The following is a 22,118-nucleotide window of genomic DNA, read 5'->3' on the forward strand; positions in this document are numbered from 1 at the left end:
AAAGCATTTAATTAAACGGTGAAGTTTCTCGAAAACGTGCGAAAAAATAAATGAAAATGAACTACGCCACAAGCTCTTAAGAATCAACCAATGACAGGGTGTTTGGATAGATTTTCGGTTTTCGGGAAGCCAACTCAACAATCAGCAGAACTCACAGGGCGAGAATTTGTGACCCCACGAATATCATAGAGCTGATAATACGATATATCAAAAAAAAAAAATCTAATTGGCGTAGTTTGATAGTCTATTAATTAACAAATAAAAAAATTAATAACCGCTGATCTTCCTCATTTTCGTCTCATCTAATTTCAATACTCTAAAAGTTATGGATTTTATACTTCGTTTGGTATGTGGCTAGAAGTAGTTCTTGACCTACAACCCTCTCCATTCCCTTCCTTCTTTCTCCTTCCTCCATCCTCCTATGATAGGTTGAATTTTTTATATCTACAGATGCGGTAGGGAACAAGTATCTCCCTGAACAGTGCAGAAACACACTTCATTGCGTCGCTTTACTACCCTCTACGCCATGAAACCGCCCCTAGCAAGGGTAAAATATGCAGGGTTTTTTCTATTATTAACACAGTTCGTAAACGTGGAACGTGTTTGCAAAGCACCGTTTCGGAACAATAACATTAACGTTATTATTGAAGATGTTTTAACGTTGTCAGCGTCGCACGGTGGACGAAATTCAGAAAAAACACGAATCAATTATTTTTTGATCAAGAATGGAAAGAATTTTTTTTTCGGTCATTTGTAAATATTTAATATTGCGTAATGAATAGTTTTAGTCTTAAAATTCTTATCTACTCTTCTTACTTAAGAGTTGACAAAAAAAAACTACATTTTTAAGGTACACAAATTTCTAGAAATACATGTAAGACATATTATTTTTAATTTACATATTGCAACAAGTGGGATAGTACATATTTTAAAAGAAAAATGGTAGACAACTTAAGTGTTAAAAGCATCTTCGTTGTCTTCGAGTCTAAGTCATTACTAAAATTTTCAGATTCATTGAACGGAATTCTTAGTAGACTTAAAACATCAGCGGGTAATATAGAACTTTTTTTAAAGAAGTGTTTTGAACTAGTTTTTGTAAATTTCTCCAAAAGTCACTTAATTCGCAACTACCATTGCCCAAGCGTCAGAGTGAACTGAAAAATGCAATACCAAACATTTAGTGTTTGCGTCGTTGTCAAGCTGCCATTATGCGCTATTGACGGAAATAAATTAACACAAAGTTTACATAGGCTATAATACTACACTGAAAAACTTTTTTTATTAAAGTTTTGAAAACCACTTAATTTTTTATTTTTTTTAATTTCGTCCACAGTGCGTCGTGTCTAGAACTTTCTGGAAAATATACGAGTATTCATATTATATACACTGGCACCTCATTTAACATAATTTCAAAACAACACGGTCCAAAAATTTTATACAAAAATATTAACATAAATTTTACAATGCGTAATAGTAACAAAAATAATTCGGTAGTCAAAAGAAAAAGGGACAGTCTGTTTTTTAGTTTTCAAAAGTTTAATTCATATTTCAGTAAATAATTACACATAGAAAAAAAACAGCATCGTTTAAAATAGTAATTTATTATTGAAAAGCAACACAAAAATATTTTAGTGTGTAGATTAAAGTTTTGAAATTGAGTCATATTTCAGCTCTCCTGAACATTTTGGAAAATTTCAGATGGTTTTTTCTGCCATATGACTACCAAATTATACTATTCATAATAATTGGAATCCCCTACATTGCTCTTTTGCTCACTTGGCGTATAATATATGATAGTTGTAGTGAATAATTTTTGTTACGATTTGTTTTCGTTACAAAGTATTTTGATGCAATGTTTTATTTCAGAAAAATAGAATAAGATAAAAAATTGTAAACAATTTTTTTTTAATCCAGAATAAATTTTTATTCAAGGAAATTTAATATTTTTCGTTTTAAAGTTTTTAGAAATACGGAGTGCTACGCGGAAATGTAATATATGATATGAAATATAACTATATAATTCAACTGAATAATTAAAACTAAACAAATTTGTTAAAGTATTTTTTTTTAAAACTACAGAAAAGTAAAAAAGAAACATAAAATATACAAGATAAAAGATAACAATTAAAGTGAAAAAATCTTATGCTCTAAATATAAATACAACAAAATAAAATTGAGAATAATTTTACATAAAAATAAAGTGGCTAGTATTTAGCTAGGTAATAATGAAAAAGAAAAATAATGCTACAATAATAATTTATAAATAATATGTTTTTTGGATCAATATGAAAGTTTAAATAATCTTGATAACACCTTTATTTTTTCAGTTGAAATTTGGCAATAGAATATCAAATTGTTTGAAATTTCTTATGGAACTTTAGCTAATATTTAATTTATCTTTTGACTAGTGGAAAACCTGACTATTTGCTTATGAGGGTAGAATTACGCGGAGCGATGGATTCCTTTTTCCACGTGTGGCTCAACCCGTATAACCTTAAATTATATCAAAGGATTTGAACAAAATGTCCGTCATTATTTAACTATTTTCCATAGAATCTGAGAGATTTAAAGTTTTCAGATATGATTTTATGATTCGATAACAATTAACCTTGTCAAATGTCTTAGAAGAGTCGGTGAGCAATAAAGGCTGGTTCGTACAAATACATTATTAGATTTGGTCGGTAGGAATAAACTGCCGACTGGTAATGAGCAGAACAGTTAACTGTCTTGAATCTCGTCTACAAAAGCATTTAGCATTTCAATGTACTGAAATATGGCTTCAAATTAAAAAAAGATATGTCTTTAATCCTTATCATGGCAACCAATAAAATAATGGTATATTTTTATTTTAATCTCCCCTTTCTTATTAATTAAGCTTACAGTGTATGTAACAAGTGTTTTTTTTTCTATAGTAAAATTGTTTCTAGACATTTTATTAAGATATTAATGTGTACATATTTTTTTTATTAAAATTCAATAATATTTTATTAGTGTGTAAAATAATTCCCATATGTATTTTAAGTAATGTCCGTTTTTTATAACAAATTAAAAGATCTGTTTATTTACTGAAATCGCTAGTGTCCAGAAAATCAAATCGGAATTTTTTTTTTATTTAATTTTAGGAAAAAACTTATAAACAGATGATAAAAACTACAAACATGTAAAACAAACTTGCCTTTATTCTAAAATCACGCAGATTGCCACTTTTTCATAGCGACTTAATTTTTTTTTGCACCACACAATTTCACTATCTTATATCCAGTTCGTGTTAATAATTATCATATATATGACTTCAAATGGACACAAACGCTTTAAGGGTTAAAACTTGAATAATCTAAATTTATCAACATATCAACCAAACAATTCGCAATTCTGACGTAGAAAATTTCATACTATACGTTCTGCGAAAATTTCTTGATTCCACACAAATTTACTCTCTTACATCTAGTTCATGTTAATAATTATTATATATAAGATTCAAAATGAACACAAATACTTTAAGGGTTAAGACTTGAATAATCTTAATTTATCAACATATCAACTAAACATTGCGCAATTCTGACGTAGGAAATTTTATATTACACATTCACCGTGACTAAAGTTTCTTGATTCCACACCATTTTACTATCTTATCAACTAACTATTATATTATTCTTAAGGGGTAAAAATTTCATATCACTTTATCGGTACACATAATAAACTAACTTCGTTTCCTCTGCATTGAAAAATCATCTTATGTATACACGCCGATGTGGAAGTTAAGTTGTTTTTTTTTATCTGTTAGTAAACTTTTAAACTTAGTTAAAAACTATTTTCTTAAATTTTTATGTATCGTATTATCAGCACTGTGATTTAAAAAAATAAAATATTTCTGAAATTATTCCGCGTGTGACGTCTCAAGTTCTCTTCCACTTGTTCTCGGTCCATTCTGCCGATTAGTCCATTGACTGTAAGTTGACCGGAAATCTTCAACAACTCTCTTATCAATAGTTTATTCCTCTGAACTTGTGACATCGTTCAAAATCGTTTTAGTTAAAATATTTTTTAATATTTTATTTGTACATTTTCAAGAAACTTTGCCGCATAATTTAGCTATGATTTTTACCGCAATTTTTTCAAACATTTTTTTTGTATATAATTTCCTCTAGGGCTAAAGCTCTTCATTATTTTAACTTACCGCGTTTTTTTTTATTGTTTATCAGATTTTACATTCGTATTGAAAGTTTTTTGGTGGTCTAAATTTTTTTTTATTTTGTCATAAAGTACAAACATTATAATACGTGAGTGGGCTAATTTTAGCTGAAATCTAATTATCATTAAACTACAAAAATATATGTACCTGAAAAGATAAACAACGCGAGTCACGTTTAATTAAATCTTCAGGAAATAAGACTTAGTGATTGATAAATGATAAAACAATGATTAAAAAAAGAATAAATAAATGCTTATTTAAAGCAATGCATTCTGCTCGGATTGTGTCAATTTTTATACAAAAGTTCTAATTTAAGAACGTTTATTAGAAACGCTTCAACTTATTATTTTTCTTAATACGAGAGACCCAAGTAAATTACTTTTTGTTAAAAAAGGCAAAAAAAAGAGAAGTGTGGTTTCACTCTATTATTTTGTGACTTTCAAAATATTTCAAACTCTTTATTATATAATAATACAAATGAGGCAACGCTACTTTTACAAATTGATTTAAATTGGTGCATTTTAATACAATACAACATTTTTGAATACATACTCTCTAGGGAGTTTCCAATTGCATTGCTGATATTCAATTTCGTTTATTCAGTTACACGGAACAAAGTCCTTAGGGAACCAATTCCACACGGTTGAATTTCAACACACAAAATTTAAATTAAGTTAAGATAAAAGCGACTTTACAATTTTATCGATAAATTGCTAAGTGCTCCCAATAAACTTGCGGTAACGAAACAAATGCCCCATAATACAATTAGTCTAGGAAGTATTGAATAAGCTAAAGAAGAATAAACATTATAACCGTTAAAGGTCTGCTGGTTTTTAATCATTTACAATATTATATTGATCAAATTTGATTAAAATACACACGATTTAACCTCTTCGAGCCCCATTTAATAAAATGATTAGTTATTCTTAAGTAAAAAACACTAATTTAATGATTTTAAGAATATTACAAATTTTATTGTCACCGAAACTTGTAAAACTCGTACCAGAAATGGTAATAAATGATGTTTTAGTGTTTTCTGTTACGTATTTAAATAATCTATACGTTTATAAAAGTTGTATATTCAACATCGCAACAATTCACAACTAAAAGTAAATATAGTAACTATTATTAATCTCTTCTGAAATGAAGTAAGTTTGGGACTTTTGAGTTTTACAAGTTAGGCCGACGCGACGATATTTATGCGTTTATTGTAATAGATGTTTTAAGTATAAAACATAACTTTTTTGAGTGTGTCTTTTTTGGGGTATTTTGTGCTGAGGACACTAAACATAACATATAAGAGAGATTTAAGTTTGTAAGTGAAAATTTTTGATGGTAGTTCATTGTATTTATTATATAAATAAAAGACGAGTGATACTTTAATCCACAAATTTGGAATATCCAATGACCGGTTTCATCGCTTTCGCGATGTCTTCGAGACTAGTATCTTTATTAAGGAGTTCAAAACAGAGGTAAGAATAGATAATTCAAAGTTATACGAAAGTAAATTAAATAAAGTTATTTTTATCTTGAGGATTATCAACAAATTTTTTTCGGGTTAACTAATGAGTTGATATAATGCTATTTTAATAAGTTTAAGTATTTTATTTAAACTAAAAATACTACAGACTAAACTGAAGACACTAAAAATAAAATAAAATACTTAAACTCATTAAAATAGCATTTTATCAACTCATTAGTTAACCGGAAAATATTTTGATAATGATCCTTAAGATAAAAAAAACTTAATTTAATTTACGTTCAAATAACTTTGAATTATCTATCCTTACCTCTGTTTTGTTTAAATACATTGAACTCCTTAATACTAATTAAGATACCAGTCTCGAAGATGTCACGAAAACGATGAAACCGGTCACTGGATATTCCAAATTTGTGGATTAAAGTATCACTTGTCTTTTATTTATATAATAAAATATAAGAGAGATTACAGAAAAAATACATACCGAAATTATTTAAATAAAATTATGATTTATCTACAAAAATATCAGTAAAATCGGGAAGCAATATAAAAAAGTATATGAACTTTTCTTGCTTATTCACATGCTAATTTTCCGGCTAAATCCGAATAAAAATCAGAATTTGTGAATCATCCTTTGTTCTTTTGTAATTTTATGTTTTACTCCCAAATTAACACCTCTCGCCTTGATATTTTTAATTTTTGTAGCCGCTTTAAAAAAATGTTGCTTTAACCACGCATTTTTATTTACCCTAGCGTATTTGTCTAGATAAATCTTTTTAAGTGTGCTTGGAAATCACGAGCATGTAATTGTAATTTTCGGGGGTTGTAAGTAAAGTAAATCTATACTTTATTATTACTAGTATCACACTTTGACTAACCGAATTCGTAAACCATTTAAGATATGACAAGGACTAGATTCAACTACCTGGGGAGCTGTTAATATTAACATATTACAACAGAGATGAAGAACATTTTATAGAAGGTAATATAGAAGTCTAGGCATCTACAGGATTACAATATTACTTTTACTTTTTGTTCCTTTGGCGCACGTTACACAATGTGTAAAGTGGCCACTTAAACCAGCCAATGACATATCATAAGCCGTGTAGATGTCTAGACTTCTATATTACCTTCTCTAAAATGTTCTTTAACTCTGTTGTAATATAAAATATATTGATTATCGATGTCAAGACTTTCAAGCCTCAAAAATTAAATAAAACCCCACAGTTAAAAAAAATAGTTACGAACTCTACTTTGAGTGTAAAGTTAGACATCAGTAGCTCAATCACAAATAACTATTGACGTGCTAATAAGTGACGTGATATCTATTTCTCACCATGGTTGTTTATCGTATTCGCGATCACAATGGAACATCCGTGAACACTTAATATTTAAAAATAGTCAAAATATTTACGTTTTGCGACGTTTAATCTAACTGCACAAATACATATTTAAATTTCAATGGTGTAAATATGGAAAATATTCCAAAACTGCTATTTTTAATTATTTATGTATTATTTATCATGCTAATTATTGCATTTAGCTGGCGGTTAGCAAGCCAAATTTCAAGAAAAGCAGTCGCCTAGGTAATTGTAATTTAATTTCCTTTTTTGTATTAGATACGTCTTACTATTTTGCAAATGAAATATATTGTATTTTTTTTTTTATAAACGTCGTTGCCAGTAAACTGTATTTATTTACGAGAAAAACAAAAAATAAACCAAAACGAGCATTGACCTAGAGATTACACACGCGTTAACTTATTACTGCGATAACTTAAGCATGTTCATTATTGTTCATTGTGATCGCTCAAATGCTTAGCATGTTTGTAAGCACGTCGATAGTTTTTTTGTGATTGAGCTACAAGATAAGGTTTGGACCCCACGTATCTGCGATGTATCATGTGTTGAGACATTTCACCAAGATATCAGCCATATTGAATCGCTTTACAAGAGAAAATGAAACGAAAACATGCCCGCGAACGAATGGGACTTCAAAGGAGACAAGCCAGCCATGAAATACTGGCAGAATATAATAGAATAAAAACATATTTCGTAGATAAATCATGTTATTCGTAAATAAATAACGTACCTTCATCGGTCCTTAAAAAACCTAATTTCTTACGCATTTTACTCTAAAACCTTACTTACTGGAAAAATTTAAAAACATATTGCAAATTATGTAATACTGAAAACACGCACGACTTTCGCTTAGAGAAATTTATCTTTTGTGGCCTCAAGAGTGTTCAATGTCGTTGATGAACAAATTAAGTTTTCTAAAACAAAAGCCACTTTCAGAAGAAGTGTACAAGTTTGCATTTTGTCTAAGGTAACAAACCAATGCAGGAGACTACTGCGAGACATTGCATAGGTTTACATAAAATAATGTAAAAGGTTCTGTCCAGATATTTATCAAAATTTATGTTTGTTACTTTATTTTTTGTATTATTCTTTAATAATATGCATGCTTACAATTTATATTTTGTTGTTTCCCAACTCAACACGGGGCTGTTGGCCTCATGGAGTTGGGGAAACGTTTTTTTTTTGTAATATGTACCCCTTTTACGAATAAATTAATAAATTATCGTTAAATGTCCCTGGCTACCGCACCCGCCACACGTCGAGCTCTCTATTTCATGTGCCAGCGGTTCGTACGAACTATGCCCAGAACTCTCCACTTATACGTTTTGCTCGTGAATATAATTTGAACTTTCCCCGTATTGATCCCTTTGTTTGTACCAAGTTAACATTCAAAATGCGCGTTTTAAAACACACTTTTTTGTCTTATTCTCAGTTTCTGTAATATAATCTTATTTTATCTCTAATTATTAATATTTTATATATTTGTCACTTGTGCAATGATATTTACACACATGTACACCCTTATTCCACCATAACACCCACTCACCCACCCTCTCACACACTTACACTCACACAAACACTTTAACAAATATGTATTGTACTAGTATTTAATGTATTTCTGCGGATATCTGTTTGGTTTTATTCTCTGTATAGTTTATTTGTTATATTTTTTAAATATGTATTACTGTTGATATCCCTAATAAATAAATAAAAATATTCAAATTAAAAATATATTTGGAACAAACAGAAAAAAATATATATGGGTGATCTTTTTTGGTTCATATACAAATCAAAAAGTTTAGTTCTGTTAGTGTAATATTGAATAATTAAATACTAGACGCAGAAGTTTATTTTAATATTTAAGACTGTTACGTTCGTCCATAACATTATTATTATTCAGAATAAGTTTCTTAGATGTATTAATTTTAAGATAGGTTTTTCTAGTAATCAATTAAATTATAACAAAATTTTAGACTCTCTTAAATTAACTAATTTGCAAGAACGAAGAACATCGACCGATCTTACGACTTTATATAAAATAATAAAACCAATGTTTGATACCCCTGATCTACTAAAGCTGATTTTATTATATGTGCCACCTAGGTTAAGCAGAACATCTACAATATTTTATTGCCAAAATTGGTAGCTCGATATAACTCATCTATTTTAAGATTACAGAATACCGGGAATGAATATGCATCATATTTTGATATATTTAGTTTATCTCTGCCTAACTTAAAAAATAAAGTGACCAACATATTTGTATCAAAAAGAGTAAATCGACTTCAGGAGATTGGGATAGAATACTTATAATTTGATTGATTAATGTATTTTGCTATTTTATAATTTCTTTAAAATATGTATGTATTTCAAGTAATTTATAATATGTATAGTACGAGTATATTAATATATCATACTCGATTTTTTTAGGTTTTTATTTTTAAGCACTCTTTATACCACATATGTGTAAATGGAAGAAATGCCGTATATAAATAAATAAATGCCGTTTATAAATAGATAAATATAAGAGAAGTTACGGTTAGTTAATTAGTTTATTGTAAGTGAATTCAATTTTATTATATTTTTTGTCAATTATTTCTTCAATACTTGAAGCAGGTACTTGCTAGAGCTTCCAATCTCGGAATAACGAGATTTCGTTATACCGGGATCTTGCGTGATTTTCTGAACTCGTTCGGAGCAAGATTGCGTGCGCGGAATCCCGCGGGATTTGCGGGATCACAGATTAGGAGAGAACAGTTCGCCGTTGGCTGCAGAATTGGGCGTACCTTCACGACGAATTAATTCACAGCGACCCACAAATATGACCGCACTACTGATTTATTTACAAAATCCTGGTAGCTATAAAGCCTCGGTGACGATAAAAGGTTTCGTCAGAGAATGCAGCCCTCAACTGTCATATTCTATGTTTCGACACCATCCTGAAAATCCTGAAAATATCAAGATCGAAAATCAGCTGCGGGCATAGAATTATTGGAAAAGTGTGTGTGCTGGTGGTTGTAGCCAATTCAATGTATACGGCGGCGATCTTAACTAAATAAAAGATTTTGATAATAGTGGACTGTATACAATTTATTTTAAAGCACAGTGCACTCCGTGACGACCGAAGACTTCGAGAAAAAACGAAATAGAGAGAGATTATAGCCCTTGTGCTATCTTTATATACTATGCTATTAGTATCCACCAGAGTAACAATACTCTGGTGTGGCACGCACTAAAATCAGTAAGAATTTAAATTAAGAACTATTTAACTAAAAACTTAACAATTACAATATACCAGATGGCGCGTAGAATCAAGTTTGCACTTATTGCACTGTGTCTGAATATTTCTAAATGCCCCCCCCCCTGCATAATAGCTCATCTGCGCGCATGCCTGAAGTGGCCGCGTAATGTTGCCAAACCGCGAACAATATATTATCATAACACAAATTAAAAATAATTTCGTGTTACGTTATGTGTTGTTTTGTTTTACCACAAAATTTATTTTACCACTGGTATTTGAAAAAAAACTTGGACATTCTCTTTGTCAGGACACTCACGACACCAGCATGCAAATACTAAAATACACTTTCACCTTTACCGTCTCCGTTGTATACATAGTGTTGACGAAAAAATACATATATTTCATGCCGAGTTAAAGGGGATGCAAACACCACCATGTCCGAACATGCACTAAAATAAGGATAATAATATTTGGCAATATGTCACAGAATGTGTGGAGGAGGGGGTTGAGGAAAGAGAAGGGCTCACAAGTTAAACGTTACACGATTGGTTAATTTTTAAGTATAAAAATGGCCTATATTGCAAAATTATTTGATTATTAATTTATTTATTTATTTATCAATATACACGACACGTAGCGCCTTTTACTTTACAAAAAATACATGTTGTGTAGAAATAAACACTAAAAATAATATACAGTAGATAGTTTATATTTACATATTTTATCACAATGGTTTCATTCAATGAACACGCTAACATATTAGGTAAATAATAAAAAGTCATTATAAAGAATAAAAAAATCATTACAAGGAATATAAAAAACTAAAAAGTACGAAAAATGTTTTTTTAGTTATTTTTTAAAAAAAGGACAGGTAGGTATATCTTTAATCATAATTACATTGAATAAAAAAAGACAAAATTACAAAATCTAAGTTTAAGAAAAAAATGTTTTTTTTTTAAAGTTAAAAATAAGAATCCAAAATCCATATAATATATGTTCACAAAAATATACAAAAACTAGGAAAAAATAAAGAGAAAGCAATTAAAATTTTAAAAATATAATTTAGGTACATAACTAAAGCTTGACAAATGTAAGTGACTGTTCACTATTTTTGAAATACTTAAAAAGAGTTGTATATATAAACTATACTTTATGTTAAATATATCAGCAACGTCAGCATAGTTATTGCCGATTACATGAAGTCGATTTAAAGTAGCATCATAAATATTAGGATAAAGTGTATTTTAGTATTTGCATGTTGTTGTAATAGGTGTCCAGACGAAGAGACGGGTACGATTCGAAACCAGTAGACATAAAAAGTCGGTAAATGGTTAAATACTAATATTTACTCATAATTATTAAAACGTTTGACCACAAAGTTAATGCTTTAAACACAAAAAATATTTATTAGTTTGTAGTTGAATTGTATAGATTTTTTGTTGTTGCAAGAAAGATATTATTTTACATTTCCCAATGTAGAGTTGAAGACAATTGATGTCACACCATTTATTAAAACAGCCAATATCTCGTTGAAAAAGTGTGGAAACGAACGATATAGTGGTACGAAATTGAGTTTACAATTTTGAATAACCCTGTTTTGTACATTCTGAATCCATATTTGTAGTACTCGAACCAATGTTATCCGAAGAAAAAATAAAATATTATTTAAATACGCTATCATCTTTTCACCGAGACGCGCTAAAGATGACTTGAACAAATGTAGGTAGAACTTTAACGGAAATTTTCAGCAAATTTTAGTCTCTCAATACGCCTCTGGTTAAAGGCTTGGAAAAGCACAAAAGTAAAATGGACTCTGAGTTAGGCTTTCTTGTACCTTCGTCATTTTTGGGCGTCACTTCACAAAACGTTTGGGGTGAAATTTCTGCTAGAGGGATTGTGCAAATAGTGATTGTGGATGTCCGAATAATGTTTTTTTATTAAAAAAAATAAACATTTGCTTTCTCATTATTTACCCAAACTTTTCGATTTTTGGACCATTTTCAACGAGTTGTAAATAACTCATTACTAGAAAACGGTAATTTAGTTGGGGTAGAGTGGGGTTTGATCATCAGACCTCAGATTCGTGAGTCCACAACACTAGCCACGGGACCACTACCGGACTCACTGTTATTTATAATATTTGAAGCGCGAATTTTGTGATTATTCATTAAATACGGTGTTTCAGGGCCAGGCCGCGAAACTTAAGAGAAACATTTCTCACGGTAAACTTAACAAAATCTAAACAATTTTTGTCCGAAAACTCGTTTTTTATATCTTTTATAATATCAAAATGGATTAAATAATTAATTTCTCGGTCCAGCATTCCTTATCCTAAGGTTCCATTACATAAATACCGGTCACTGTTAAAAAAATTTAATCTGATAAAAATTGGCCTACCTGGGTCCAGGTAATCAGCATTTACCATTTTCCTAAAACATCTCTTTTGAATTTTAAAAACATCCTAAACATTTGTAGAGTTTACCCTGAAAATCATTCTATATTTCAAAATTGAATATACATACGCATAATAAGTAAACATAACACATTCATTGTTTGCTATTTTATTCAGTTTGTCCAATACAAATACATTTTATTATTATTTTATTTTTTTATTAATAAATTTCATAAAGGGTACAGGTTTTTTTAAAATTCTATCCATATCTACTTTTACACATCTAGTAAATGTTATCACTGTAACTCTCCAAAAAAAGACTAACTCTTGTGCTTGGAGAGTGACTTACACTGTTGTAGTTGTTTATTATAAGAGTTTATATAATTTTAAATACGAGAACATGGGAAAAAAATGAAAACATAGGATATATAAAGAAAAAACATTAAACAATTGTACATTCATAGTTATTTAAATTTGATGTAGTTTTAACACGTGTTCAAAAAATTTCTTTAGATTTACTTTAAATTTATTTATTGATATATTATTTTTAATAGTTTTTAGGAACATAGCTGCTTATTTTCGCGACAACAGTCTTCACGTGTTCTTTCCAGTTTATGTGGTTATATAATGTAATACCTAAAAAAGAAGAGTGTGAATTTGTTTTTGTTATTTTAGAATGAACTTTTATATTTAAATTTAATAAAAATGTGTAAGTGGGCCAGTTCAAGGCCAGTTCAGCCTCAGATTTATCAACCATATTTTGTTTAATGTTCACTTGTTTTTTATTTGTGACAGCAAATTTGATATAAATTTACAGGTAACGCTACAATAGTTTATGACGGTTTACAAGTTTTCTCACACAAACTTTCTTACTTTCTGTGAAACGTGACCCGCTTTTATTAGAAGATTAAGAATTTTTAACACGCTGAAATATTACAAAGAAAAATGTCTTTTCGTTGCTCGAAGCCATAAACTGGTTAGTAATGGAGGAAAGGTAAATTTTGTCAAAACTTTTACAAGAAGATTTACGGATGTTAAAATATAAGTAATTATATATTTTTCAATTCGGTTTAGAAAGTAGATTGAGGAAATAATTCACATAAAATTTCACTGATGAGAACGAAAATAGTTTAAAGTATGAGTTGAACGTGTTTTTTTTTAGTGTGTTCTTTTTATAGTATAGTATTAATTTTTTTATATTCATTTTAATTCGAATTTGTTAATCTTTTTTTAAAATTTTTGTATAAAATTGTAAGATTCAATATGTCCATGTGTTTATAATTTTCTCAAACTGAACGGTTTGGGTAGGTAGGAAGAAATTGCCTTAAGGCAATATGCCCGCCCTTATATGTATATATATTGTATATGTATATGTATATATATTGTATATGTATATTAAGTGTCAAATAAATTGTGTTTGACTTATTTTTCTGACTGAGTATGAATTGAAAGTGAAAATGAACCATGCTCGTATTTTAAAACATGTCTTAATCTTAGTAAAAATGTAGAAACTGGATTATCGACAATCATAAATTGTTTTATTTCATAGAAGAGAAAATGGAATTCTAGACATTTACAGGGCTTATGACCTGTCATTGGCTGGTCAATCGGACATTAAAAAAAAGACTTCTTGATGCTTGGCGATGGAGGGTGGTAGGAATTTTCCGCTTCAGAGAGGGAAACCTTTGCTTTTTCCCCCTTAATCCGTCAGCGCTCAAAATTTATTTTGATCATTCTTGATCACTGTACTATCTAGTTCTTATCAGGTCACGGAGAATTTTTGAAAAGTATTTGTTTTATATATTGTTAATTCTCCTTCGTGCTGCTGCGAATATACTCATCAGTCTATTGAACACATCATGCGATCTTGTCCCTTTCCATCTCTATAAATACGGAATGGACTTCTGCTACTTCTTGCTACTATCCTTGGTTTTTTTATAGATCCTGTCAGATATACAGATCTAGCGGCTTTCTAAAAATATTTCGAAAGTTTAAAAAAGTCTTAAAAAAAATTTCGACAAACTGATCATGTCCAATCAATTAAATCCCCAATTAGTGAAGAATTCACTTCTCTCTATATCTCTATCTAATGAAATATGTACTTCTGGATTCTTTTCTTTCTGCACTAATACGCCAAGTTTACCAGACTACAGAGAGCTCCTTGGGCAGCTTTTTTTGTCCGGCAACGAGCAATATTTTCTTGTATGTGGGCACCGCCAAGGAGATTTAAGTCCTCGGATGCAGTGTGCGGCAAATAGTAAGTCAGTAATTTGCCGGTTTAAGTAGCCGCTTACCCACATGGAAACATTCACCATTCTGCAAATTATGTTTGAACACATACAGTCCTTTAATTCGTTATTCTGTTCATTTTTGTGAAGTCAAAGAGCTGGAACCTATATTGATGCGGGCATGATTCATCTAACTGAAATATTTCACCTACAGGCAACGCCTGAAAACATGCTTATGATTTTTTTAAATACTAGCGATATGTAAATGCCTGGTTTTGCATTTTATTTTTCCTGATAACTCCCGCGTCTCAATTGAGATGTTTGTCTTTTATCTACTATTTTAAAAATGAAGATTATCTTTAAGTGCTGAGCCCGTTTTCTATCTTTTCAAAGGTATATTCGTATCATACGAAGCGGGAACGAGAGTGAAATAGAATTTTTATTGCGTTTGAGTTAGATGGATATATGACATACGAATGAACTTACAAAACGAAGTCCCATTGTAATAAAGAGCCTGATTTGTATTAATTATGGTTTATAATAATTTGATTAATTATCTGATCCCACCTAAGTACATAATTTGATCCCATTATCATTATGCTAGTACTTAAACAGTAAATGACCAGCCTTACAATGTTTTTTGCCCAAAATAGTTATCTTTTATTGCACCAGTAAGCATAACTGAGAAGTATTCTCTTAGAAATAATCACGATTTTTCGTTAATAGCCCACATTATGTACAGGGTGTTTTTTTAAGCGTGACTAATATTAAAATTTAAATTTCAGCCCTTATTTCAATAAATGTAAGTCAATATCTGTATCTAACCACTTACTGACTTTTTCATGTTTACTGGTTTCGAGACTTACCTTAATGTCTACACCAGGACACTAATTACACCAACATCACATTCCAGTATACGCCTTAACTATAGTACAGTAGAACTCCAATTATCCGAACTACAACTATCCAAATCGAACTCCCGAGTATGACCTCAGGCAACTTCTCACTGTCAAGCGGATGCGCGACTTGGCTGCCCGAAAATAGATGATGACAGTCAAAGTTTGCCAGCGCTCTTTGACATAGATGTTCAGCAAGCAAAGACTTTTATTTACAATGCGGTGCGTACATACTATACTAATATACATCTCTTGTAACTACGCTTAACATGTAAAAGTATGCCTTTTCATTTGATAAATTAAAAGCTTTTTTTCTAAAAAAAAGGTTTTTTCTCCCATTTTCAACATACATACGGTATTTAATTAAAATTGACCCCTGTTTCGGAAAAAAATTCAACAATCTGAATTTTTTTACTATCCGAATTGAGTCCGATTCTTATTGATTCGGATAGTTGGAGTTTTAATGTAGTTACAAAAAAAAACAACGTGTTGACATAACAAATGCTATTAGAAGCTAATGCAATGTGAACTGATTAGAATAAAAAATGTATAATATTGTGGGAACAACAGTTGAAAAAAGAGGAAGGAAGGAAAGGAAAAAAGGTGTAAGAATTTATCACCACTTTTTAATATTATTAATTCTAGTATTCATTATTAGAAACACTCTTGTATAATTTACTGATTAATATTAAAACTTAGAGAAATACTTGATGTAGGATAATTTATTGGATCATTTATCCATTTTATATTCGAGTCTCAAAACGTTTGATAATTCCATTAGTTTAATTAGTAGTAGTTCCAGTTTTGAGCCCTTGCTCTGAATAACGATGTATCTAACAATATAATTCTTTTGAGAAAAATTGAAAAAATAAAACCAGCTATGTTTTTAAATATTTTATAATTTAAATATACTAAACGTGCAATTTTTAACAGTTTTAAAATTAAAGTGGTGAAGAAAAGCAATCAAATTAAAATTTATGTACAAAAAAACAGTGTGAATTAGTGGAAAAATGTTGTATGGAAAAATTTCAGATACAACATTATTCCGCCTCACAAAAAGTATCATGCTCATCTTACATAAATTCACACATCACACGTCAGTAAGATCTTTGAGCTTAGCAGACTTTATAGGCAGCGGATTTGAGTACATTGGGGTGAGGTACAGGCTTTTTTTCTGAATGAAATTCTTCCGAATGGTAGCCAATCTTCTCCGCCCCCCACAAAGAGATGGTATCGTATCGGAATAAAAAAAATATTTTGTATGGTATCTAAATGATTTTGCAGTTAACAAATGCATAAACCTGCTCATGTTTTAATTTAAACAAATGTAAAAGCCTGGTGAGGGCATTTAAAATATATAAATCCGATTTCCCGTAGCAATGAACGTTTTTATATGTAAACTTATTTTTGTACGAGTTAGTTGTGGCCACAGATATATTAAATCTGTTTAGTAATTGTGACCATCGTAAATCCATCCTTGTCTGCTAACATTCAGACATACTCAAAATATTAATAAAAAAAATACTTCAATATAATCAATTCATATTCGTGTCTCTTTTAGTTACATAACATTTAAAACATAAAAAAACCTTAAATTGTTATATTTAAATAAAATAAATCTACTGTCTTATTTACAAAACGTAGAAAACGAAAGTTCTGTTAGTTACTGTAAGTTGTGCGTGTCTTCGTTTTCATCAAATGTTATCTATAAAACCAATTTTCTTTCCGTCTTTCAGGAAGATTATCCTTTCCGCCTTTCTTTTTTTTTTGGCGTTCAGCAACATAAGGGGCGCAGAATTTATTACGATATTTATTGTAATTTATGCGTCCAACCTTAGGAAAAAAAAACAAAGGTCAACCTTAGGATACCTACCTGGTCAGTTCTACTCTAACCCCAAATTAAAAAAAAATATTTTAAAAATAAATTTACTAGCAGCCCTTACCCCTAAAAAAGTTTTTAATGGTTATTTTTCTAAATTGGCTAGTATAATTGAATTCAATGGTTGTTATTAAAGTCATTACGGTAAATTATTACTAACAGGTTATGACAAATTATTTTACCTAACAAACATAAGTTTATAAATTGCGTTACAGTTTTCCTATAATTACATATTTAATATATCGTTAAATATATCAATATCAGCATTACTTTCAACATTATTAAACAATTGAGGGCATTGGAAGCAAAGATAGCAACCCCAAAAAAAAAATTTTTTTTTTATTATGATATCATTCTGTAGTTTATTAACTTTATTTTTCTAAAAATCAGGAGAGTTGAGTTACAAATGTGGTTTAAAATCATACTTCTGATGGTTTTAAAATAGTGTTAGCAATGTCTATCAGCCATTTTATTCGACCAATGACAGGCTTGAGATTTTAATTTTCAAAATGTCCGTGCCATACAAATATTATGAAAGTTTTTGAATTCGTGTTTCTATTAAAACTAATTTATAAGTATCTTAATGTTTAAGTTCAGTGAAAATAAAATTTCTAACATGAAGACTCTCTTTAGCATTAGTGTAGCAGTTTTTGTTATTTTTCTCGAAAACTTCAAAACGGGAGTTTGCTATCTTTGATACCAATGCCCTCAATTTTAACATACGTAATAATGCATTTAAGTGCGCCATATTAACAAAAAAATTTCGATCAGAAAGATAGGTGTCTGTCTGGTTAAAAAAACCATCAGCAATCCTAATAGTCTTGAATTGAATTGAAATTGCAGAAGAATTTGATGAGTTATTTTGCAAAGAGAATTTGATGAATTTTTTTTATGAGAGTTATAAACTAGATTTTATATACCGAGCGGTCACAGAAAGAAAAGGAATTGAGGCTTAGTAAAAAAATATAAAAACAGTGACATGTGTCAGTGAGAAGTGTTAGAGTTATTTATAGGTACCTTTCATTGAGAATAAAAATAATGAATAATGTACTGGCTACACTGACTCTTTCTCCCACTTACTACAAAATTAAAAACCTAAAATGGAAAAAAAAAATACGACTGATTGAAAAAAAGATCAGTTTCATTTTTCTCGTGAAATTGTTGGCATTATAAAATCACTTATTTTTTAAATTGAAATTCCTTTTTATGACGATAAATAATCAACTTATATTTCCATATTATGTGAATAGTATTTTACTTGCCGACCGCCATTAATTTTTAATTCCCAATACGGCCCTTCGTTCTAAAAGTTTGCCCAGGCCTGTAAATATATGTGGCTACATTTATAAGTTGAAACGTTCGACAACAAAGTTAATGCTTTAATGTAGATAAAAAGTTTACAGTTCTGCGTGTGAAATAGAACCAGAAATCTGGACGAGTTCTTTTGATTCGATGGTTGCTCTCAGGTTAAAATCCTGAAAAATGAAATCGAGTGGCGAAACGTCCGCCTCATAGTGCAATGCTTGTCATGTTTGTCTACTATGCTTGAGGTCCCGGGTTCGATCCTGGGGAGAGTTGACATAAAATATTCATTTTTAATGGTGGTTTTACACTGAAGTACTTCATTGTCCTTGTACTAGCACCTTAAGCGTAAGACTGATAATCTTACCTTCCTCTGACAAATTGTCGAAAATTGCTGCATTTAATTTTGTCTTGTCATCTTATTTCCCGATATAATGTTTCAGAGATTGTATAACGTTCGTCGTGCCTTGTCGAACTCCATACGGATTATAGTCGAAATACAAATACACCATTGTACGTTGTACTATTGCATATCGAGAAAGTATATTTTATGCATTTTATATGACTTTCTTTTATTTTCATATTATTGGCTTAATTTATCAATTACTGGTGACTTCTGTCCAAAAAAACTGGCAGTACATTTTATAAACTTGTTTTAAAAAGATTACTCAAGTTTAATAATATTATTATACATGTAATATGTTGTAATCATGCGATAATAATATGTACGTGCAATAACAGCCCGCGCGTCAAAACCAGATCTGATCGCCAAATCCGCCATTGTTTTTGTTTACATTCTGTTTTATACGCAATAACGTTGTACGCATACTGCATGTAACGCATATTAAAAGTGTTGTTACAAGCAAACTACTTATCTACGTATTAGCACATGATTTACCGCTATGAAGCTTATTCCCGTATGCAGAGACAAAACTTAAGGTGAGGAAAGTACATTCTAATTTCAAATCCAGAGAATAACCCGAAGGTGAAGACAATAGAATGTACTCTCCTCACCTTAAGGTTTGTCTCTGCATACGGGTATTAGTCTGTCTCGCTCGAGCCTCGGTTTTACCAGATCTGGTGTTTTTCATACAATATTTTGAGTATATCCAAAAGCTTGTATTGCTTTATAATATTATTATTTCGTAACTCAGTAACGGTTAGCTCATGCGTGAAATGACAATATAAGAAGGTCGTTCCTAGAGTCGATCTCGGTAGATCTTTTATCGCGAGAATTGAATAAAATATACTTATTATCAGTGGCGAATGGTGGTTTTATTTACAGGTAAGCTATAAAAAATTATCATTTATTGGTATCAACATAGAAGGTACATAATATAATGTGAGAAATATATACTACAAATTGATATTTTTTGTGGTTCTGTGTAATACAACAACTCTCATCCATGAAATCAACTTAAACGACGAAACCTTGTAATATATTATATTACATAGATGTATTATCCATTACTTCAATACATAACTCAATTAAAAAAAAATAAAAAAATAGCACTACAAATTCTGTCAATATTAAATATTCAATTGAAATGTCAACTGGCCGAATTGTTCTAGAAATTAATAGTGCTAAAAACGGCCCATCGAGCGCCATTTGTCCTGCAATATGACGCATGAATGTAAATGGTCTTATGTCAAAAGTACTGTCTCAAAGAAAAATAGCCCTTAAGAAATATTGTTTGAAATACTGTTTTCCAAATCAAGAATCTTCAAATAATTTGTGTAATCTGTAAGTTTAATCTAAGAAAAAAAACCCGCACTGGGGTTAAGACATTCAAAATAAAGTATACTTATTTGTATGAAAAAATAAGCTGGAATAATCGGCTAGTTTCTTGGCTCCCCGCAGGCGCTGGGCATGCTTTTTTTTATATTAATATTTATATTAAGATTAAGATACAAACGGTGGAAATGATTTGAAATAAATATGAATTACTTGTATGTTTTTCTGTAAATAAAATTACAGTAAAACATTATTATGGTTAGTCAAATATAATGGTAAGCTGCGCATAATCGCTTCTATACACGGTTCGCCCCTGCTTATTATACTGTTGCAATTAATTCATGTTTTGTTGTAGGTATTTTATTATATTTTTAATATCAACTATTTATTTTTTTTTTTTTTTTTTTTATATATGAAGTTGCATTATTCAATACCTTGCTTGCAATGTACAAGGTTAATATACACTTCAAAGCGACAGCCATTAACTTGTTTACTTAAAAATATTTACTTTACTGAAAAACTTTATTTCGTCACTTTATAAAAGGATCAGTAAGATGTCTCGGCTGTGACCTGTTTCAAGAGGTAAGGACAGAAAACTCGTCAGAAGAAGGCGGACCGTTGCCATTCGTCAACAGATCCTCCGATCCACCTGAACAGTGTTCGGCATTTGGTGTCCTGCTATCATTGATACCTTTTATTGCCTTCACTATATCTGTCATGTATAATGATACCTCTCTTGACAAGTCCCTGTGACTAATCACTACATGCACGTCGTGTAAATCCTCATTTAGACTTCTGCATCGCGCCTCCAGTTGCATTCTCTGCAGACTAAAAAAGGGGCAATGCATCAATAGATGGGAGACATCTTGGAGAGTAACATCATCGCATGGGCAAGTGTTGATCTCAGATATTTTGAATCTGTGTAAATAACTCATAAATCCGCCATGTCCTGTCAGGATTTGTGTGAGTTCGTATCCTGCACGCTGCAGTTTCCTAAATTCAAAAGCATGGTAAATAGATGGAAAAAACATTTTTGTTACCTTTCCTGTGGGTTCTGCTAAATAGCGATCATTCCAGAGCTGTAAAGTTCTGCTTCTTATTTTTCTCTTAGCAAAACTTATTGGGAAGTCAGCAAAATCAGGAACTGTTTTTTTTAATGTTGCTTCCCGAGCCTTTTCGTCAGCTCTTTCATTGCCAATTATTCCGCAGTGTCCTCGAATCCAGCCAATGTACACATTTTGCGATCGATTTTTTAATATCTGGATATCAGTTCGTATACTCATGACCATTGGGTTCACCGAATTACGATCCGCAATCGCGTGAATACATGATTTACAGTCTGTCAAAATCGTTATATGTTTCCATCTATTAGGCGGTTTTTTTAAAGCGTAAGCTATAGATTCTCTAATAGC

General features: G+C 30.4%; 1 protein-coding gene across 2 annotated transcripts in view; it reads left to right on the forward strand.

The window, feature by feature from the left end:
* Epac (Exchange protein directly activated by cAMP) overlaps positions 1-22,118 on the forward strand; it is a 489,842-nt gene that overhangs the window by 191,158 nt on the left and 276,566 nt on the right. The gene's annotated exons all lie outside the window — the stretch shown is intronic.

The sequence above is a fragment of the Micrasema longulum genome, unplaced genomic scaffold, assembly GCF_059751315.1.
Source record: "Micrasema longulum isolate JH-2025_06_02 unplaced genomic scaffold, ASM5975131v1 h1tg000133l, whole genome shotgun sequence".
Classification (NCBI taxonomy): domain Eukaryota; kingdom Metazoa; phylum Arthropoda; class Insecta; order Trichoptera; family Brachycentridae; genus Micrasema; species Micrasema longulum.